Genomic DNA, 21,070 nt, shown 5'->3' on the forward strand with positions numbered 1-21,070 from the left:
AGGAAGATCAAACTAAGCTCGATGCCAATGCGCCAATGCGCTCTTGCTCAGCCGAGCAATAACGCGAACTTCGACTCCGCAGCCAAACGGCAACGTAGGACTTCAGAGGATTCCACAGCGGCTCCGCAGGGACAGGGCGTCCGCTGAACCACAACACTCCAATGGACAAGAATCACGGGTGAGGACCCTCGTGCCTCGTGTGACTATATACCTTCCTGGACCTCCCCTAGCGTTTAGCATTCTGGGAGTTGCAGTTTTTCCCATGCAAGTGGATGTTCAGCAGGCACATATGTCAGATCCTGACAGTTTCACCAAAGTTGGTGCAGTTTAGTGATATGAATCTGTAGTCACGTGTTTCTGGATATATTCCTTCATCCATAGAGATAAAAAACAAAATTCAACTGGGGTTGCTGAGAAAGCTGTAAAGGTCTCAGTACCTCTCTCTGGCGCAGAAGTGCATCTCTAAAAGATCATCAGCTCAATGGCTCAAGGGAGCCTTTTCAAACAGAAGGGGGGGGGGGGGTTCAGGCACACTGCTTCACCTCCTATCACTGTTCACCACTTAGCAATATGGTAAATGCAGTTCACTTTAAACACCTATTGAGTTTATGCTGAAGTGTTTCACCAAAGTTGGTGCAGGGTAGTGCTGTGAATCGCTAGGCACATGTGTATTTGGATATAATCATTCCTCTGTAGAGATATAAAATGAAATTCAACTAGAGTTGCTGAGAAAGCTGCCACAATCCATTCAGGTCTCAGTACTCTCTCTGGCACACAGGTGTATCTCTAAAAGCTCGTCAGCTCAATGGGTCAAGGGAGCCTTTTCAAACAGAAGGTGGATGGGACCACACTGCTACACCTCCCATCACTGTTCACCCCTTAGCATTATGATAAATGCAGTTCACTTTAAACGCTTACTTGAGTTTGTACTGAAGTGTTTCATCAAAGTTGGTGCAGGTTTGTGCTGTGAATCTTTAAATATGTGTGTTTCTGGATATGATCCTTCTTCAGTAGAGATATAAAATGAAATTCAACTGGGTTGCTGAGAAAGCTGCCACAATCCTCTCAGGTCTCAGTACCTCTCTCTGGTGCACAGGTGCGTTTCCAAAAGCTAACCAACTCAATGGTTCAATGGAGCCTTTCAAACAGAAGTGAGGGGAGGGGGCACACTGCTTCACCTCCAAGCACTGTTTACTCCTTAGCTTTATGGTAAATGCAGTTCACTTTAAATGCTTATTTGAGTTTGTGATCAAGTATTTCATCAAAGTTGGTGCAGCCTTCCTACCTCCATTCCTCTTCGTTCTCCTACTTGTCCTTATAGGCTTTCTAGTGTTGCATACAGGTCCTATTATAACTCTTCCTTCTCTAGGTTCTTTTGGTGCACCTGGTCCTCACACAGGCACTCAACTGACTAGCTTTGGTCAACCTGGTACTGATTTCCTCAATCCGATGCCCTTGGTTCTTTAGTCCTTTCTGACCCTGGTCTTCCTTGCAATACTCCTGGCCCTACCTTTTAATAGCCTGGCCTGTGCCTCCTGATCCTGGGGCCATTGCTGGGGTCATCTGGCTCTAATTTCCTCATTCACCTAGGTCTCGCACTCTCACTCCTTATGGTTTAGGTCATCATGATCCTGGAATGGATTAATAATAATAAATAAGGACCCTAACCTGTAGGAGGAGATGGATCCCCATAGTGATTATTCCTTGTTTGGAACCTATCTGTAGGCCTGGGCGGTAAATTCCGTTCCGCTCGCGGAATTTGCAGAATTTGGGTAATTTTGCATTCCGCGGAGAACGCAAAATTGCCCAAAATTCTGCTTTCTGAGAAATGTTTCGCTTGTTCGCGTTCTCAAAATGCGTGTTCACAAGATATTTCCCCCGAGCAGGCAAACAGCAATTTCAAATAGGTAAAAAGCATCGCGAACAAGCAATTCTGCATGTTCGCTGAATTTCTGCGTGTTCGCAGAGATTTTGTACCGTTTCCACCCACCCCTACCTACCTATTAGTAAGTTCCTGTTGAAATCTGCATATGGCATATTAAGAGAACATTTAAGCAGTTTAGACAGCGGTAAGGTAAATAGTGAAGACACTAGTATTTGCATGACTACTGGCCAAGTTGTGCATACTGTCTAGTATTTGGCCAGGCACCAGGTGAATAAGGATATTTTCTGTTCTATTTGCACATCCGCTGGCCAAGCAGTAAATCATTTCTGTTATTTATTCAGAGGCCAAGTAAATAATGATGTTTCTTTGCTATGTGAAAGACTACTGGTCAAATAGTCCACAATGTCTGCTACTTATCCAGCAGATTGGTAAACAGTGAAATGTATTTGTAATTTGCAAGAACACTGGCAAAATAGTACATCATTTTTACCAGCAGCCATGCAAGGCTGTGTGCTTGACAAGGGGCCAAACAGTACATAATGTCTAATAGTTAGTCACAGGCCAGTTAAATACTCAAATGTATTTGCTATATGCTTGACTGCCAGCCAAAAAATACAGAATATCTGCTATTTAGCCAGAAGCCAGGTAAATAATAATGCTTCTGTCTAATTTCGACAGCCACTGATCATACAGTGCAAAATCTCTACTGTTTAGCCAGCGGCTGGGTAAAAAGTGAAGTTTGGTCTCCGCAATTTCAAGCTCACAGGTCAAATAGTAAATAATCTCCACTATTTTGCCTGTGGCTGGGTAAGTATCGATGAAAATGTACAATTTAACTGACATCTGATAAATTAGCCGCCACTTCTTTTAAATGCAACTATTTAAGTGAATTTTGGAGTAGGGATTTATATGCACCAAGTCAGCACCCTAGTTTTTCATCTATTAAATCCCTGAAAATAGTTTTAATTGTGAAATTTTATGAAGGAATTTGCTTGCACATACACATCATGTTATTGTATGGATATCTGAGAACATTTTGAAAAATAAAACATGAAAGGGGTAAAGTGAGAAAGACTATGAATGCGCTTGCATCATAACATGGTATGTAATGTTATGTTATGTTATATGAGTTTGTAATGTGCACAGCTACTCATGAATGTCTCGACCCGGTGCCTAGCAGGGTATGAACAGTGAGCTTCAGGAAAATAGATGTTTCTTCAGTTTCCTCTTGAACACAACTGGGTCCTGGATGATACGCAGGGCAAGAGGAAGAGCATTCCAAGCAACTGCTGCTTTCACCACAAATGAGTTGTCCCCTATCCTCTGAAACTTGAAATGAGGGACCTGAGCATAACATAAGGACAAGGATCGCAAGGAACGCGTGGGAACATAGAAGGAGAGACGCCTCTGCAAGTAAAGAGGACCACAACCACGGAGAGCAAGGTGGGCCAAAGCTAATAGTTTAAATTTAATTCTATCCACCATGGGGAGCCAGTGGAGAGAACGCAACTGTTGACGGACCCTATTCTTAGCCGAAATGCCCAATAAGAGTCTGGCTGCCATATTTTGAACAACCTGCAACTTCTTCAGCAGGTAACCAGGGATACCAGCATAAAGGGTATTGGCATAGTCCAGTCAGGACAGAATCAGTGCACAGGTGACTGTTTTCCTCGCCCCCAGAGGTAAGAGGGGAAGAATCTTCTGAGATCTTTAAGCAGGCCAAAACAGCAGCTAGCCAGCTTTTTGTGTGTGTCGAGAAGGAAAGACATTCATCAAACGATGCCCCCAGATTTTTAGCTGGCTTCCCTGACGAGGTAGGTAATGAGAACTCAGGAGGCCAGAGCTGCTCTCTAAAATTAAGGGGGAATTTACCAAATAGCAGGATCTGTGACTTTTCTTCATTGCACTTAAACTGCTCCTCCCCCAGCCATTTGAAGATAGAAGACAGGCAATGTTGAACCAGTAGTACAGAGTCTGCATCTTTGTCCGAGGTAAAAAGCAGCTGGGTGTCGTCAGAGTAATCCATCACCTTGGCCCCCAGCTCCTCCACCAAATATATCAGAGGAGTGACATCGATATTGAAAAGAAGGTGGCTAAGGGAGTATTCCCGGGGGACTCCTGTTGTTACTGGCTGAGGGGAGGAGGAGGAGGGTGGTGGGACCAAATCTGCTCTATACACCCTTCTAGGAAGTACTGGCGACAGCCCCACACACCATCCGACAGACCAATCTTGGCCGAGCGAGACAGGGGACGAGAGTGGGGGCTGTGTCGAACGCCACTGAGAGGTTGGGCAAAATTAATGCAGCTCTCCTGATGGCATCCAAACACTCCCGGATGGCCTCCACGACCTCAACCAGCACTGTTTCTGTACTGTGGGACGCCCGGAACTCTGATTGGGCTGGATGCAGGAGCGCCTCCCTTTCCACAAAATCCGTGAGCTGTTTATTAACAACCTTCTCACACACCTTTGCCAAAGCAGGAAGGAGGGAGATAGGCCGGTAATTCCCTGTACAGAGGGGGTCCAATGATGGCTTTTTTAGGAGTCGCAAGATCTTGGCCTCCTTCCAAGCCTGTAGTTCCACCGCTTTCTGGAGAGACATGTTAATGATGGTAATCACTTCTGTATTTGCGATCCCTGCAATTGCTGCCAATATCCTAGCAGGAAAGGGATCTGAGGGCGAATCAGATTTTAGACCCTTGAGAATTTTAAGACATTCCAAATGGTAGACTGGCCTAAATACAGACAAGGAATGAGCTGGACCAGCAGATTGACATTTCAAAGATGTCTCCATTCTGATGTCACAGGGAGTAAATGCTGCTTGGATAGCCCGGATCTTATCCCTAAAGCAGCAAGGAAGAGCAGCCACGGCCTGCAGTGGAAGTACCTCAGGGCGGTGACGTGGGGAGGGGGAGGGGCAGGGTGGGGGATAGTAATGTATGGATTACGGAGTTTTACAGGTAAGTAAACATTTAAATAAATAAAACAAATTCTGTTGAGTGCACTGCATCACCACATGCGATGCACTGCACGCAAGGAAATTCGTTTTATCTAATTAAATGTTTACTTACCTGTAAAACTCCGTAATCCATACATTACTGCCCCTCCCCCTCCACACGTCACCGCCCTGCAGGTACTCCCACTGTCGGCCGGGGCTGAGGAAGAGTATTACACTCGGTAGGTGAAGATGATGACACACGTGCTTGGGCCAAAGGGGGCATGAAGCTCTGAACAAGAGCAATAATTTGCTTGGAGTTGTTACTGGCTAATTCAATACGGGCCAAGTAAAATTGCCCTTTAGCCAACATTAAGCTTGCATAGTATATTTTCTGCTTGTCTCTGAGCTTCTGCTTGTCTGCAGGGTAATAACCACTCCTCCTCCAGGCCCGCTCAAGGGTCTTAAAGTCATGCTTCGAGGCTTTAAGAGTTGGGTTGAACCAGGGTTTGGACGGAGATTCCCTAGCCAACCTAGTGGGACGTTGTGGGGCCACTGTAGCAACTGCATTCGAGACCAGCTTGAGAACCCAGCTAAGCATTCCTCAAGCTCCCCTACCAGGCTAGGCCTAGAAGCTTCCAAGGCCATATTAGGTTCAAGTGGGTCAATTTTACCGAAGGCTGATTTGTAGCATGAACGCGCTAAAGGCTCAGCCTTAGACACTTCCCATGAGAAGTGGGTTATGAAATGGTCCGATCAGGTGACAGGGCAAGGGTCCCTCAATAAAATAGGGAAGTTGGTACAGATAGGGTCAAGTATATGTTCAGCTTGATGAGTAGGAAGGCTGACATGCTAGTCAAGTTGAGCCAGGTGTAGAATATCCAACAGGGCATGCACATCCTTACTGTCCACTTGATCCAGATGGATATTAAGGTCATCCAGGACCATATAGGGGGCAAATCTGACCGCTGTGGTGATTACAGCATCTCCCCAAGCCTAGAGAAAAGTTCCCACTGGGCTGGAGGGCCTGCAGATCAAAGAGCTTTCTTGTGTAATATGGGCTGAGAAGCGAATACTGAAGTCAAGAGTCTCCCATCCACCCCATGAAGTGGCATCCCCCCTGCAGAGCTCCCACTTGGTTTTTATAAATTATAGCAACACCTCCCACTCTTCCCTCTGGGCGATCAGCTCTAGAAATGTTATAGCCCATTGGTGTGGCAAGAGTTACAATCGGATCTGAAGAGGGGTCCAGCCAGTTTCAATCAAAAGCAGCTGGTCAAGAGAGTTGTCCTCTCAAAGGTCGAAGACATCTGTATGATGTTTCCTAAGAGAACAAGCATTAATAATGGCAGCCCGGATAGGAGGGACCCTAGACAGCTTGCCAGGGGGAGTACCGTTGTTATCAAAAGGAGCAAGACCTAGGGACAGCTTAAACCCACAGGATTGAAAAGCCTGTTTTGTTACCCCAGCCACATCCCAGCTCCCAAAATGGCAATGAGGAGTAGAATCAAGGGCTGATAGAAGCAGGTGTGCCTCAGCTTCAACCATTTCTAAGCTATCAAAGTTTAATTTTGAATAGTTTTAGTTTTGAACCTATTCAAATGTTTATAAGAGGGGTAAATTCTGCCGGTAAGCCATCACCCATAAATGATGGTGAGCCCGAGTGAATACTAGAAACATCAACACCTTTGATCCAAAACAGATCATGCAACTAGTCTCTTTAATGCCTTAATTCCTCCTCCCTGATTACCGGTCCCATTAAGGGGATAATTACGATCTTGCACAGAAGGGCTCCGACCCGGACTCGCTTAAATCAAATCCGATTCAGAGCCTCTATTTCTAACCAAATCGTCCCCTATCCGAACAACCAAGTACGATGCGAATTATCCAATCATGTGGACCGAATCAGTTCTGCACCTGATCCTTTCTGTCTGAGTCGTTTAGAGACAAACCGTGCAGCTCAATGGGGCCTGCTTCCAAATGAGCTAGTGCGATGCACGATTCTGACAGCTGTATCGACTTTTTTTGCAGGATGAAAAGGCTGTGGGAATCGGACTTTCGGGGAGCAGTGGCAGTCCCCCCGTACCTTGGGCCTACTGAATCGGATGCATGGGGACCCATGAATCCCCCCTTTCCATGCATGCACAGTGTTGCAAGAGGGTGCACGCTGGTCCCAAACCACCCCTTTTTGCAATGCGACTCTGTGTTCAAGTGTTGGCTCCTATTGAATTCAATGGGAGATGTGCAAACTGAGTCCGTCAGCATACAGATGCATCGTACTCAATCAGTCGGCTTCCTGGAGTGCAATTAGTTTTGAAAGCCTTCCGGATCCGATTAGTCCGGAGGGCTAACCTAACGAAATATAAATCGGCCCCTTAGACTTGCTCATATTCTCTGATGGATCCACTAGTTAGAGTTGCTAGTGCCATTGGAATTATGAGTAATGCAGTAATTTCGTAGGCCAAAACATTTTCCCTCAGGTATTCTGGCTGCTGAAATCTGCTGTGATAATTCAGTCAAGAACAACAATGAACCCTGAGCCTCAGTTGCCGCAAATGTGATTTCCTGGTTAATCCTCATTTGTCACTGGGCGCTCAAGGGAAATTTTTAATAGTGTCAATTTTCAGACCTATATTTACTGTAGGAATCAGTAGTAGTAACTTCGATGGTAGGAATTAAAATGTGATATGAAAGCTCTAGTGATTATTGCATAAGTAAGCTTATGATTTGCCACACAAATATAGAGATAGAGACAATTCAATTATTTCCCAATCCATGCAAAACTTGAACATGACTGGGAGGAATTATATGGCAAAATTAAATTGAAAGAAATACTAGAGCTTTAGAATATGTTACCTGAACTCCCTAAACACACCAATATATTTTATTCACATACAAAGCCATTCAAAATCATTCGTCAAGTGCCATTGACACACCGTTGAGTAACAAAGGTTGAAACCCAATTTTACCTCCGCCAGAAGGATTGAGCGATACATGAATTGTGTTGCATTGAAATGCAACACAATAAAGAGATTAAGAAAAATTAAGATCTCATCAAGGCTGGTATAAAATGTGTACAAATGTATCTTATAGACATGTCAAAATGTACGTTGAAAGAAGACAAATAAAATGGCTAAATTGTTTTGTCATAGAAGTCAGCGGTGCATAGAATACCATGTTTTGTGTCATAGGGAAATATAAAACATGTAAAAGGTCTCATAACTATTTCTATGGAAAATTCAATTAGAACCAGGATCTATTTTAAGGCATGGTAGAGAATGAATATGTTCAGCTTGCACATGGATGTTTAACCTCTTGGTAAGGTTCCATAAGGACTTAGGTTTTTCAGGTCCCGCTTCACACCTGCAGGGTTGACTGCAGATCCTATCAAAAGCTGGGTCAAAAGCCTTGTATCAGTTCATTAGGAGCACTCTTGAAATAGAGAACAGGACATTTGCAAGAAATATAGATCTTCACTTTGTCAGAGAAAAGTAACTTAAATTCATCAAAGTGAGGTAGGTGGAGTAGCAACAGTGGTTTCCACACCAATTACCACTTGCTTTTCCAGGCCATTACTCCTGGCACATTTTTCTCGGTTTTTTCCTGTGAAAGTTGTATAGTCCCATATTATAGGTAAGTCAGATTTGGAGTGGATTGACACATTTTGGATGGCTTACTGACTTTTCCAACTTAGTCCAACTTTTTCTAGCTTCACCCGGTCTTGCAAACACTGACCTTCCAGAGCCTTTCTGCAAACCTACCACTAACAGACCTTTTCCCCTCTTACTTGCCTTTTTTTAAAATGTCTATCTCATTGAAGTTCATGGAGTTTTGCAATAAACATCATTTTTTTTTGCAGTGGAAAAAACTTTGCAGTTTTACCAATCCATAGTAAATCTAGTATATGTTGTATGGGCATAGTTCCGAATAATTTAATGTGCTTCATTAAAAATTAGAGATACATTGTGTTGATTCTAAGTTTTTTTATATTTAAGATGTTAAATTAGAAAGAGCGTGGTCACAAAGAAAAAGACCTAAAATATGGTAAATGAATCAGAAGTGGATTGTGTCTTTTAAGTTCAAATCTGACAATGGGGATAGTTTAAAGTTTAGGGGAGATGAAGCAGCACCATACTTCAACTGGGGAGTTGCTGATTGTGTGCTGGTGGAGCCTCTGCATGTTCTATTGTGCAGAATCATTAGCAGCTGGCTGTTCGCCACAGAGCCATTGACATCAGGGCTTCGGTGGTCTGACCTAGTTATGCATTTCCCCCAATATAGACTTCTCTGCCTAGGTCTTGCTTGTGTAGCATGGTGAACCAAAACAGAGAAAATTGACTAAGGCCACCACATTAAAAGAAAGCTCTCTGTGCATAAATCATTAAGAACGAATCCCCTTCTTTTTAAATAGTAAAAACATACTGAGTGGGCCCTAACTACATGGCAGCCTGCCCCATATTCAGTTTTGACAAAATGCTACTGCTACACCAGTGGAAGTACTTTAATCAAAACTGTAAAACAAATAAACAAATTGTCTAATTTTTGCTTGTTCACCCGCATTTCCTTCAGCTGAATTGTATTGCTGGTTTTTAGACCCTGCACACTTTGGCACAGCTGTTCAGTGCCCAGTGTATGTACTGTGACTCTTCAAACATATAGAAGTTAGCTTATCCCTGATTGGTGTATTTAATTTGTCTTTAAGACTGTAGTTTGCATGATAAGGTAAATGTCACCTGTGGACTGCAGCACTTTTTGTGTCCCCCCCAGTGTGCCACAGGAAAACATGGCTTTTGGCCTACCATTGTAGATTGACTGCTGCAGTGGATAGCCTGCAGTACAACCTGCTAAAAACACTCTCTTTAACAGATAGAAACGTCCTTTTCAAATATTAGTCAAACCACCCTTTGTAGCTCACAATGTGGGTTACATGTTATTTAACAACTGGGACATGTAAAAAAATTATTTTACCATATCCCTACAATGTCAAGGTCCTAAAAGCTATTTGTGGCAAGCCTATCTGTCCTATGTAGAAATTCAGAGTGCAGATTGAAATATTATACTGCTATCTCTGGCATGGGACCAGCTAGAAAAATTATTAGACCATTATTTGTAATAGTTATTAAAAAATCCTTTTCAAAGGTGAAGTCAGATTTGTAATAAATATTAAGGAAAAATAACATTTAGAAACTTACCCTGCGGAGGAGGAGCCTAGCTCGCGACCGTGATGGCCGCGTTGTAGCTCGGCTCCGTCGACCTTCTCGCCTGTTTTATTAATCCTGTGCCATATCCTGCCCCGAGAAGACGTATTCGTGGCAATATGGAAACATGATAGATTGCTGATTCTTACCATCTGCTCCGGATGCTCCTGGGTGCTGCGGTTCCCGAGCTGTGCCCTTGCTCGCTTCAGAGCCCGCGAGGCGGACGGGCCCGGACTTGCCTGCGGCTCCCTGACTGGAACGAAGTTCCTGCGCCGGCCCCTGATGGAGGAGTGGGGTCGACCGAAGAGGCCACTGTGCGGATGGACCGGTGACGACTGACCGGGCCCGGCTGGATGGTCCCGGGGCCTGGTGGGACCTGGTGGCGGGGTGCCGCATCCCACGGACGGGGGTTGACCGCATGGGAGACGCCTCTCCCCTTTGTCTCCCGGCCGGCCATTTTGAAACCCTCCGCCCGGACTCGGTGGTCGGCGCCCATGAGTCAGAGGCGCCGACTACCTCCAACGCCTTGGTGGCCCGACTCCCCGCATCGCTGGTGCGGTTGACTGTCCCCGGCTGGCTCTCGCTGGACCCCGCTGGCAACCGGATCGGGGCTGGAGTGTTCGGTGGCCCCGCCGTGCTGACAAGATGGCGGCCAGCGACCTATATCTTAGACCCGTCGTCGACGGGGACACTGGCCTGTCGCACGGCACGTTTGCTGAATACTGTAAGGGTGATCCTACGATCGGCGACGTCCTCGCTGCCTTGAGTTCCTGGCGTGAGTCCATGATGTTGAACACCGCCAGGCCGGACTATGTTTTTCTTGCCGTGCTCGCTGAGCCGCTCCCCACGTGTGCGGACCAACCGCTGCACTGTGCTGCACGGACCTTCCCGGAGGTTGATGAGATTACGGCCGTCGCTTGTCTGGAGGTCTGGGTGCCCGTTGCTCAACTTTGTCGAGAGCGCTTCCAAGGAGTGGAAATGACGGAGGGACTCCGGTCGGGGTCCGTCCGGGCCTGCCTTGCCGTGCTTCCCGGTGATTGTTCGCCTTGCCCTGCTGAGCCGGGATCTGATGCTTGTCCTAGTGGAGCGAGTGCCCCTTCTTGGTCAACGGGGCGTTGCTCGTGGCACCTGCTGTTACTGTTGCTTCTTCTTGCTGGCCTGATCCAAGGCCATCATGACTGGTGCCGTGTGTTGTGGCATGGAGGTCTTGCTTTTCTCTCCTGGCCCGTCCGCTTCTGGTTCAATGTGCACTCCGTGTCTCTGGCCCTGGACAGACAGGGACAGGGTTGAGACACTTTACATCGGCGGACTACTACTTCGTGCATGGATAATATGGCGTACTTTCGATTGTACAAGTATGATCGCTTCCTCATCATGTTCCTGTAGTGGACTTTGTAGCGACTTTCTCTTCTCGTGGGTTTAAATTGTGCACAGGTGGGTGGTGGGAGCAGATCGTTTTGATTACATGTCTCCTCTCCCGTTAGTTTTTAGTTCCTTTTTTTTTTCCCTTCCCTTTCCTTCTTTTTTCCTTTCCTTTTTCTCTTCTCTGAGTCTATATTTCGGGACTCGGTTTTGGGCGACAGGCACACTGCTAGGGGGGGGTAGGCCGTAGCCTCTGCATGCGTGCTGGGTGGGGGGTTTGGGTGTGGGTCTTTTGTTTCGTCTTGGTTCTATGGGCCTTATTTTTCTCCTTTCTCTCTTGACTCTTCTCGCTTTTTCCTTTTTTCTTTGGGTCAGTTTGGTGGTTAGGTGTAGCGCTGCTTATTGTTTCGGCTGTTGGTCTCTCCACTACTGTCAGTCAAGATGCTCCACGTTCCTGCGGCGGGTACTGACCAGTGTGTATTGTACTGTTTGCTCTTATCCTCAAGTTCTTCTGATGCTCCTCTAATTGTTGCCTGGTTTGTTGCTGACTCGCTGGGATCATTGCCCGCCATGTGTTCTCGATGAAGTGACTGCGTCTGATCCTTCTTACCTATAACTTTAAAAATTAACCTCACTTATCCTGTACTCAGTGGTCCCACCTTATCACCAGTATGTAATGCATCGTATAATTGCTGCCCTCGTCTCAGGGACTGCTGAGCTGTTTTGATTTTGCCTTATGTGCTATTACTTGATTTCGCGGCCGGCCTGCATGGTTGTGGGCCCGTACCTGTAAGCTTTTGTTGCACAATAAAGGTTTCCAAAAAAAAAAAAAAAAAAAAGAAACTTACCCTGCCTGAACTGTCAGAAGGCTAATTACCATATGCCACTGTCAGATTCCAGCATGTGCTCAAGTAAGGGGAGGTACACTGACAAAATATCGACACTCAAAATATGCCCATACAAAAATATTATAACCAAAATATTGATGTCGGGCCCGATTAACAGAACTAACTCAAGACAAAATCCTAAACTTACTACCATTTTGGTATTCACAGAAGGCACTTACTCATTTGGTATTCACAGAAGGCACTTATCCATTTCGGTATTCACAGAAGTAGGAGTCCTAACTTTAGGATCACGTGAACGGTGAGCAGTGAGCAGTGCGGAGAGAGCAGCAGTAGAGAGGAGCAGGGGCGGAGCGGGGCACCAGAGTCCGAATGCGTATCCGAACTCAAGTGAGTGGATTGCCGCACATCGGGGCGGAGATTAGAACACGGAAACCGGTGCTGGTGCTGGTGCGAGCAATGGAGCAAAGGAGAAGCTTCCTGCCGCTGCTGTGTTTCATCGTGTCCTCACCGGCATGGGACGTGGTGCAGTAAAGGACGCGTTTGGTGTTCCCGTCCGCACCTGTGAGGTGAACAAACAAACAAACATAAACACAGCGCGTATCAGACAAGCAGCAGACTGCCTCTCCCCCCGAGTGAAAAAGCCTGGAAAGTCTGGGGTCAGATACTTGAGGATTACCTGTGAACCTGTTAGCCATAGACGCTGCAAAAGTGAGCAGGCTTACAAGATCAGGTGTCCAGGAGTCATGAGCCACGAGCAGAGCAGAGCGGGGTAAGGTTCTGTGGCTGGTTTCTGTGGCTCAGTGGATCGGCGGAGGCCCACGGGGGGTGGGGGGTCGGCGCATTGTGCCCTGCCCGAGGCGGCATTTGCAAACAAAACAGGTGATGGACCGAATGTGCCCGAGGCGGCGCCAGAGCCAGTAAGGCGGAATGGCAGAGGAGCAGGAAAAGCAGGAAAACATAGCTGAGGATAAAACGCAAGAAAAAAAAACCTGCAAAATAACTGCAAGTAACATCGAGACCGGTGGCTGAGTGGAGTGAGGAAGTACCGGGCAATGCATCCTGACGGCAAGCCCCTGTCAATTCGGTGCTGTGCCCCCTAAACCCAAATGCCCCAGGCGTGCCTGTACTTGCATTCAGTCTGTATAAAAGCAAAAGGAAAAGCAAAACAGATAACATTGAATCCCGAGCGGGTAAAGTCCACGGTCCGCATTGCCATTGGTGAGGGGGAGAGGAGACCAGAGGAGAGGAGATCAGGCCGCGAGCTGCGTGCAGGTGTGAGCGCTGAGTCTAGCGCTGGAAGAACAACAAAAGCCCGCAGCAGGGAGAATACTACCACCAGGAAAGCCACGGAAACCAGCTACCTAGCTATCTAACTAAAACCGCTTCAAGGCCAGTATGAGGTCTGGAAAAGTGAGAAGGTCCATCACAAAACCAGTATTAAAATGGAAAAGGGGGGCTACAAGAGACATTGGAGCCACTTTATCACCTACAGATAAAGACCTCTGCAAAACAAGGACTACTAAGGGAAAGGACAACCCGAACGTTACCAACTTCGCCAATGAAACTGGTGACGACACAGGTTCCCCTTGGCTCACTGGTACAAAGACCCTCAAAGATAACAACTTAGAAATCGCAATGGACCCATGCAACTCAATTAAACCAAGTAAGATTGCAAAAGGAGCGAAAAGAGTAAGAACCGAAGATCTCATAACTATTGATGGAGAACCAGCTAGGAAAACTTCATACTCCTAACAACCAAAAATCTACACGAAATTTACGTTCTTAAAACATCCAGGAGCAGCAATTTTCACAAACAATGGCAACCTAGAAGGTCTCGCAACTCCATTGGAGCCTGGGTAGATAGAATATCCACCGTTACATGAAAAAAAAACACCGGAATTAGAAAAAACGCCAAAAGTTACAGTAGCGGAAATTCACACCGCTAAAAATCTCACAACATCAATTGAAAGTAGCCTAACAACTAACAATGAAGAAGACTAAATAGCAGACCTGCCAGTGGAGCTCAACAGTCAACCAGACACCAAACTGACAAACCCTCAAGGCATACAGACTCAGCTTAGGAGGACAAAAACAGAAACTCCCCAGACAAGGATACAAAACTTAGCAGGTCAAGTATAGACAGAGCATTGGATGCCTCCGTCATCTTAGAACAACACGACTCACAGGACTGGAGGGATCAACTAACAGGATTGCCGTGGCAAAAATCTCTGAGCGTCCGGAACGCAAGGATAGTAACATCGCAACAAAATAGCAGTCCTTCAACGAAGCTGAAGAACACACAAGATGGAATCCGCACGCACCCAAATGAGCAGAGCGACATGGGCCGCCCCAACACACAAAAAAATCGGCAAAGGGAGAATCCACACACTATAGACAGTGACATGTCTTTTCTTGTAACACAGGAGTGGCAAGATCTAGTGGCGGCATACCATCTAAAACCCACCATAACCACAAGCGCCAGGAGACCAGAGAGCGAGAGCAAAAGCTTGTTCATTACCTTCTAGGCAAACCTATTAAATACAAATCAACTATCAGCAGCAGCCTTACAATATCAATCAGAGAAACTAGACTTGCAGTTAACAGTACTGCAAACTCTAGCTGAACTCACTTCAGGCATAGAGAAGAAATTAGGCGACCTAAACGGCTTAATAAAAAGGGGTCAGGAAGCAGCAAAACTTTCCGCTATAGCAAGAACAGAATGCGACTGCTCCCCAATAATTAACAAACTATCAACACTTCCTACCATGCTTGAGAACCTTCTGGTCAATCTGAAACCAACTGCATTGTCGGACTTGACCGACACATCCAAGGAGGGAATCGTCGCCAGGGACTCTCAAACACACGGAATTACAAACAAAGCAGAGAATGGGTTGCTCCGAAATGAGAAGACCTGTTCCTCTACTGCCAGACAAACGCCAAAAAAAGAACTCCCATTCCTTTCAACCCAAGAAATAGCCATAACAGAGGTGCCTACAAACTCACGAACACGCGGGAAACAAAAAAGGAAGGGCAGGAACAGGAAAATGATAGCCATTACCCATGAACAGGAGGGTCAGACAGTAGGAACCTATTGCCAAGTGTAACAAGAAGAGACGGCAGGAATTCTAAACCAGGCCGAGCAGCCCCCACCCTTAGGCAAAAAACTGGCAACCATAAGGACCCCCATCAAATTAAATCCCAAGATCAACGGATTTACTAGAGACAGCAATAGAACACTCTGGGCACGAGGATGTTATAAAGGCACAACGCTCACATCAGCAGGAAAGATTCGAAATAGAGTCTGACCCATGCAGCATAGCAAGGAGCCACATCGACAACTGGCCAAGGGCTACGCTACAACATGGGAAACAGTCGACTCAGGAGCAGGAATCGGAACAACCTAACACAAAGGCAACTTTAGCCACAACTGATAACACCAACGACCAACCCTTCATCGGGGTTAACTATCCTGAACAAAACGTAGCTCGAGTTTCCAGAGACACTTCAACAAACAAGACAGATATACTAATATTCGCTCCAGAGTAAAAATCTAGGGGCATAATGGACACCTTGAATAGAGGTAATATAATCAAATTAATTACATCGATCAAAGGTTTAGAAGGCATTACCCAACCTGGATTTGACCAGTCCAAACCAGAAACGACAAAGACAACATGGGCATCAAACGACCTGGTCGAGCGGATTTTAGGAGAACTTAACAGATTTGCTTATTGGGGAATAAGGATGGAACCAGGCAGAAGGCCAGCCTACCCAAAACCGTTTTTAAAGGAGAGTGAAAAAGAACACCCACTCAAAGCTACATCAATCTTAAAAGGAGCCCTCAGTCAGTCGCCAGGCCGCCAAGGGAGGCCCTTATACACTAATACGGTAATAACGAAATCTATAGCTCCTAATCCGGAAACAATACAGCGAACAATAACAAACAGAGGTGGGCAATGACAAGGGTTTTTTGTGCAGCCTTTAACACACACAACATTGAACAACCTCAGAATATGTATTTGGAACATCAATGGTTTGACTGACAAATTGGATGACCATGAAAAACTAAAATACCTAAGGACCTTTGACTTGATACTACTTTAAGAAACCTGGGAAGAAGCTGAGACAGCCCTCGAAGGCTACATGACGCAAATTGTTCCAGCTACCAGGACCTCACCCTTCGGCCATAGCTCAGGCGGATTAATGATCTTCGCCTCAATCCTCACAGTAGGATCAATGAAGGAAATAAAAATGAAAACTATAGCCCCCAACGTCATACATGCGACTGAGATAACAATTAACATCAGAAAGCCGGACCACCGCCTGGTAATAGTTAACTTTTACAAACACCCGAAGCACAGACGGAAAGGTGCAAGACAGATGGTCAAAGAGACAGCCAGAATCATGGATGAGGGGGAAGCTGAAAATGTAATCCTGGCAGGAGATTTTAATCTCTTTCTTTTTGGAACCGCAATGGACGATGATCTGGTACACTAACTTAACAGACCCTGGGGAATACCAACTCAGGCACAACCACTCTTAACTAAAAAAAACAATTGCTCGAATCAATTGTTAAAAGAATTAGAGCAATTAAGCTTAAGGGCGCTAAACGGCCAGTACAAAGAAGACATTCCTCCAGCATCAACGTACCATTCGGCAGCCATTTCCTCCTACTTAGATTACGTATTTGCAACTCTCCCTTTATTTGACATCATCAAATCATTTAAGTTGGGTGTTAGTGACCAAAGTGACTATTTGCCACAAGAAATCGTTCTAAGGATAACCAGAGAGAACCCCAAGGAAATCAGGGCATGCGCTAGCTCGGAATATACATCAGACTTCAAACGCATAAGATTCAAGCAAAATAACATCGAAGAACTGTCTTTAAAAGCGAAGGAGCTTATTAACCAGGGCAATTTGGCTGCAAACCAAATAGAAGCCTGGCAGTGGTATACAAAGACCCTGGGGACTAAATATGCAACAAAACCAAGGCTGGTCAAAGGCAAAACTCCCAAGTCTGTATCGAGCAAGACAAACACGCTGGAGATAAAACGACTTAAACGGAATATAAAGCAAACTTTGAACCAACTCCGTATACAGCCTAAGAAAGGGCCTCTGCAAGACGCTCTACGCGGTCTAAAAGTGAGCTTAAGAAAGGCAATTTGGGAAATCAAAAGACAGGCAAATGACGAACTCTGGGCAAAAATAAAGTCTGATTCGAAATTAAAAAATTGCGCAAAATTTTGGCAAACAATTCACAGCTTGCAGAGGCCAGGCCATCAAGGGATAAACTCCTACATATCAGAGGCAGCTTGGGCTGACTACCTGCACAATCACTTTAACCAAACCGATGAAGGTATCCCAGCAGCCCTGACAACTCAAGAAACAGATAACAATCAGAAGGACAATGAAACAGGAAAGACAGAAAAAGGGTCAAGAAATCCCAAGGAAAGTATAACGGGAAAAAACGTCCAAAAGAAGATTGACGGGGAAAAGAACAATAGCACATTAAAAAGCATCACAGACAACAAAATCAACATAACAGCGGATCGAATAAAAAGTCAAATAAAGAAGGGAAAAATGGAAGGAGCTCCAGGCCCGAATGGGATACCACCGACAATATTCAAACACAACATCGAATTCTGGAGCAACACACTAGTACCGCTCTTTGCGGGCATACAGGAATCAGAAACCTGCCCGGAATCCTGGCAAGGATCGACCATAAGCCCAATTCATAAGCAGGGAGACAGGAGTGATCCTTGCAATTATCGGTTAATTGATCTACTTGACATAGAAGCAAAGTATTATGCCGGCATTCTATTGGACGAATTGACATCTTGGGCAGCGACAAAGCATATAATCCCGGCAAATCAAACAGGGTTCTGCAGAGGACAAGGAACTACCACCAATGTTATGGCATTAACTCTGCTGACAGATGCGGCCAAACTAGGAAAGAACTCGCTGTTTCTATGTTTTATCGACTACAGCTCAGCTTTCGACCACGTGGACCGAGGCAAACTTTGGCAAAAGCTTGACAAATGGGGTATACCACAGCCTCTTCTGAAGCAGCTAATCTTACTTCACACCAACACCTGGGTTAAGATTAAGCTGGGAGACGGGACGCACCTTTCCAGGCGAATTAACACCTCTAAAGGACTGAAGCAAGGGTGCGTCCTAGCCCATACCCTATTTAACTTTTTCCTGGCAGACCTACCAGGGGAACTGGATAGTACTAAATCCCACGCCCCACAGTTAGGAGATACCATGATGTCAAATCTCCTCTACGCCGATGACCTGGTACTAATAAGTCAAACTCCAATTGGCCTTCAGCAACTTCTAAACACTACCAGCACATTTTCACAGCGCAATGGATTAAAAATAAATCTAAATAAAACAAAAACTATGGCTGTTAATTATAAGAAGTGCAAAAACAACACTTGATGGACAGAATGCAGAACAATGTCATACATTCATCCCAGTACAGAGATCTGGGCCAAAATCCATCGTTTTGTTGCACTCCACACCACCCCAGGTCAGACATGGCCATATGCAAATCAGCCTTGACCCTGTGCCTCATGGGAACAGTCCAGCCCGAACTGCCAAGCCATGTCTTTCCTGGACCGGAATCAAGCATCCAAGGACCGTTTTCTGGCTATCAGCCTTCATCAGCCTGGATAGCTTGACTCCAGTGGTGTGGAGAGCATTGGACTCACGTCTGAGCATACCCATCCCACTCGGGGTGACAAATGCAAAAACCACAGTTGATGGACAGAATGCAGAACAATGTCATGCATATAGCCATTGTCTGACCTAGGGTGGTGTGGAGTGCAAAAAAACGATGGATTTAGGCCCAGATCTTTGTACTGGGGTGAATGTAAGACATTGTTCTGCATTCTGTCCATCAACTGTGTTTTTTGCAATTTTCACCGGAGTGGGCTGGGTATGCTCAGACGTGAGTCCCAGGCTCTCCACATCACTGGAATCAAGCTATCCAGGCTGAAGAAGTCTGATAGCCAGAAACCGGTCCTTGGATGCTTGATTCCGGTCTAGGAAAGACATGGCTTGGTAGTTTGGGCTGGACTGTTCACATGAGGCACAGGGTCAAGGCTGATTTGCATATAGCCATTGTCTGACCTAGGGCGGTGTGGAGTGCAAAAAAACTATGGATTTAGGCCCAGATCTTTGTACTGGGGTGAATGTCAGACATTGTTCTGCATTCTGTCATTCAACTGTGTTTTTTGTTAATTATAAGAAGGCCAGGAAAAACTGTTGGTACCTGGACAGTCACAAACTGGACCATGTAACGTGCTATAAATACTTGGGAGTCCTAGTAGACAGCAGAGGCTCGTCCAAACCGCAACTAGAGACGTTACATCGAAAAGGCACCATGAGTTGTCTTGCGATGATCCCCTTGAAGAAAATATTGCCGGACTACATGCTTGACCAGCTTCTTCAAGTATTTAGAGCTCGCCTTCAACCAACGTTAACATACGGGAGCGAATCAACTCTCGGAAAAAATGCTCTTACCCTCGACAGAGTGATAAGCAAAACTTACAGAACCATCTTTCGGCTACCCAGCTATGTATCTACTGCCCAAATCCGTCTGGAGTTCAGGGTCCAAAAACAGACAGTGGAAAGAAGGGGCAGCTTTATAAAATGCTGGCACAAGATTAGAAATGCAGAGCTAGCGCCCACCTTTGGATTGAGCTGCAGCGGCGAGAACGATCAAACGCAAGGAAGTATTTGACGGAATCACTAGAAATACTCGAACTGACTAACCTCTGGAACACCCCAATAGATCATAAAAGTTTCAAAAAGCTAGTAACAAAGGTTACAAAAACAACAACGCTATTACAAGACAAGGAAACTCTAGCAAAAAGGGCACACGGATGGACAGTCGTAAACGACTATAAAACATTAACAACTCAAGCGTATATGGACCAAGGATTCAAATAGAAGACCAAAGAGAGATTTCTAAAACTGTGACTCGGCATACTACCAATTCTCCCTCATCTGGCCCCATGGGAAAGGAATCAGGAAGATAAAACTTGCCGTCTCTGTGGTGCAGGACTTGAAGATCTAATCCACATAATATGTATCTGCCCAATCCTAATGGACAAAAGGAGATCCTTATTGCGCATAATATGGAACCAGAAGGGCATTCGGACCTGCAGACATGCAGTTAAACTATGTTTTAGTCCGCAGGAGACTCAATTAAACTGCAGATTTACAAAATATTTTGACGTAGTGGCGGAGAGAATTAAGGAGACACAAAATGAGGAAACTGAGTAAACAGTGCCTCTAAGCATAATTTTGGGTCCGCAGCTCAAACGAACAATAACAAAAAATGTAAACTGTTAACATATACTTTACAACTTTAACTACTGACAATTTTTACCTTGGATACGTACTTCTTTTTAAAGCTGTGTATTTTAAAAAAAAATTGAGTTTTAATTAACTGTGCAATAAAATGATCAAATATCAAAAATTTAACTTTAGGACTCGTAAATGCCTTCTGTGAATACCCAAAGTCTTAAAGTTAGGATTTTTCTCAGTTTAGGAGTAGTAAAGTTAGGACTCCTAACTTTAGGACTCCTAAATGCCTTCTTTGAATACCGAAAGTCTTAAAGCTAGGATTTTTCTCAGTTTAGGAGTAGTAAAGTTAGGACTCCCAACTTTAGGACTCCTAAACTGTTGGATAGCAGAGGGATAATATTTACAATTCCCAATCCAGTCAGTGCAACAGTAGTGAAAGTGTTGCATAGTGAAGGGGTTAAAATTACTATTCCCAGTCCAATAAATGCAACAGTAGAAAAAATGTGTTGGATAGCAGAGAGGTAAAAA

Source organism: Lissotriton vulgaris, chromosome 9, assembly GCF_964263255.1.
Source record: "Lissotriton vulgaris chromosome 9, aLisVul1.2, whole genome shotgun sequence".
In the NCBI taxonomy this organism is placed as follows: Eukaryota; Metazoa; Chordata; class Amphibia; order Caudata; family Salamandridae; genus Lissotriton; species Lissotriton vulgaris.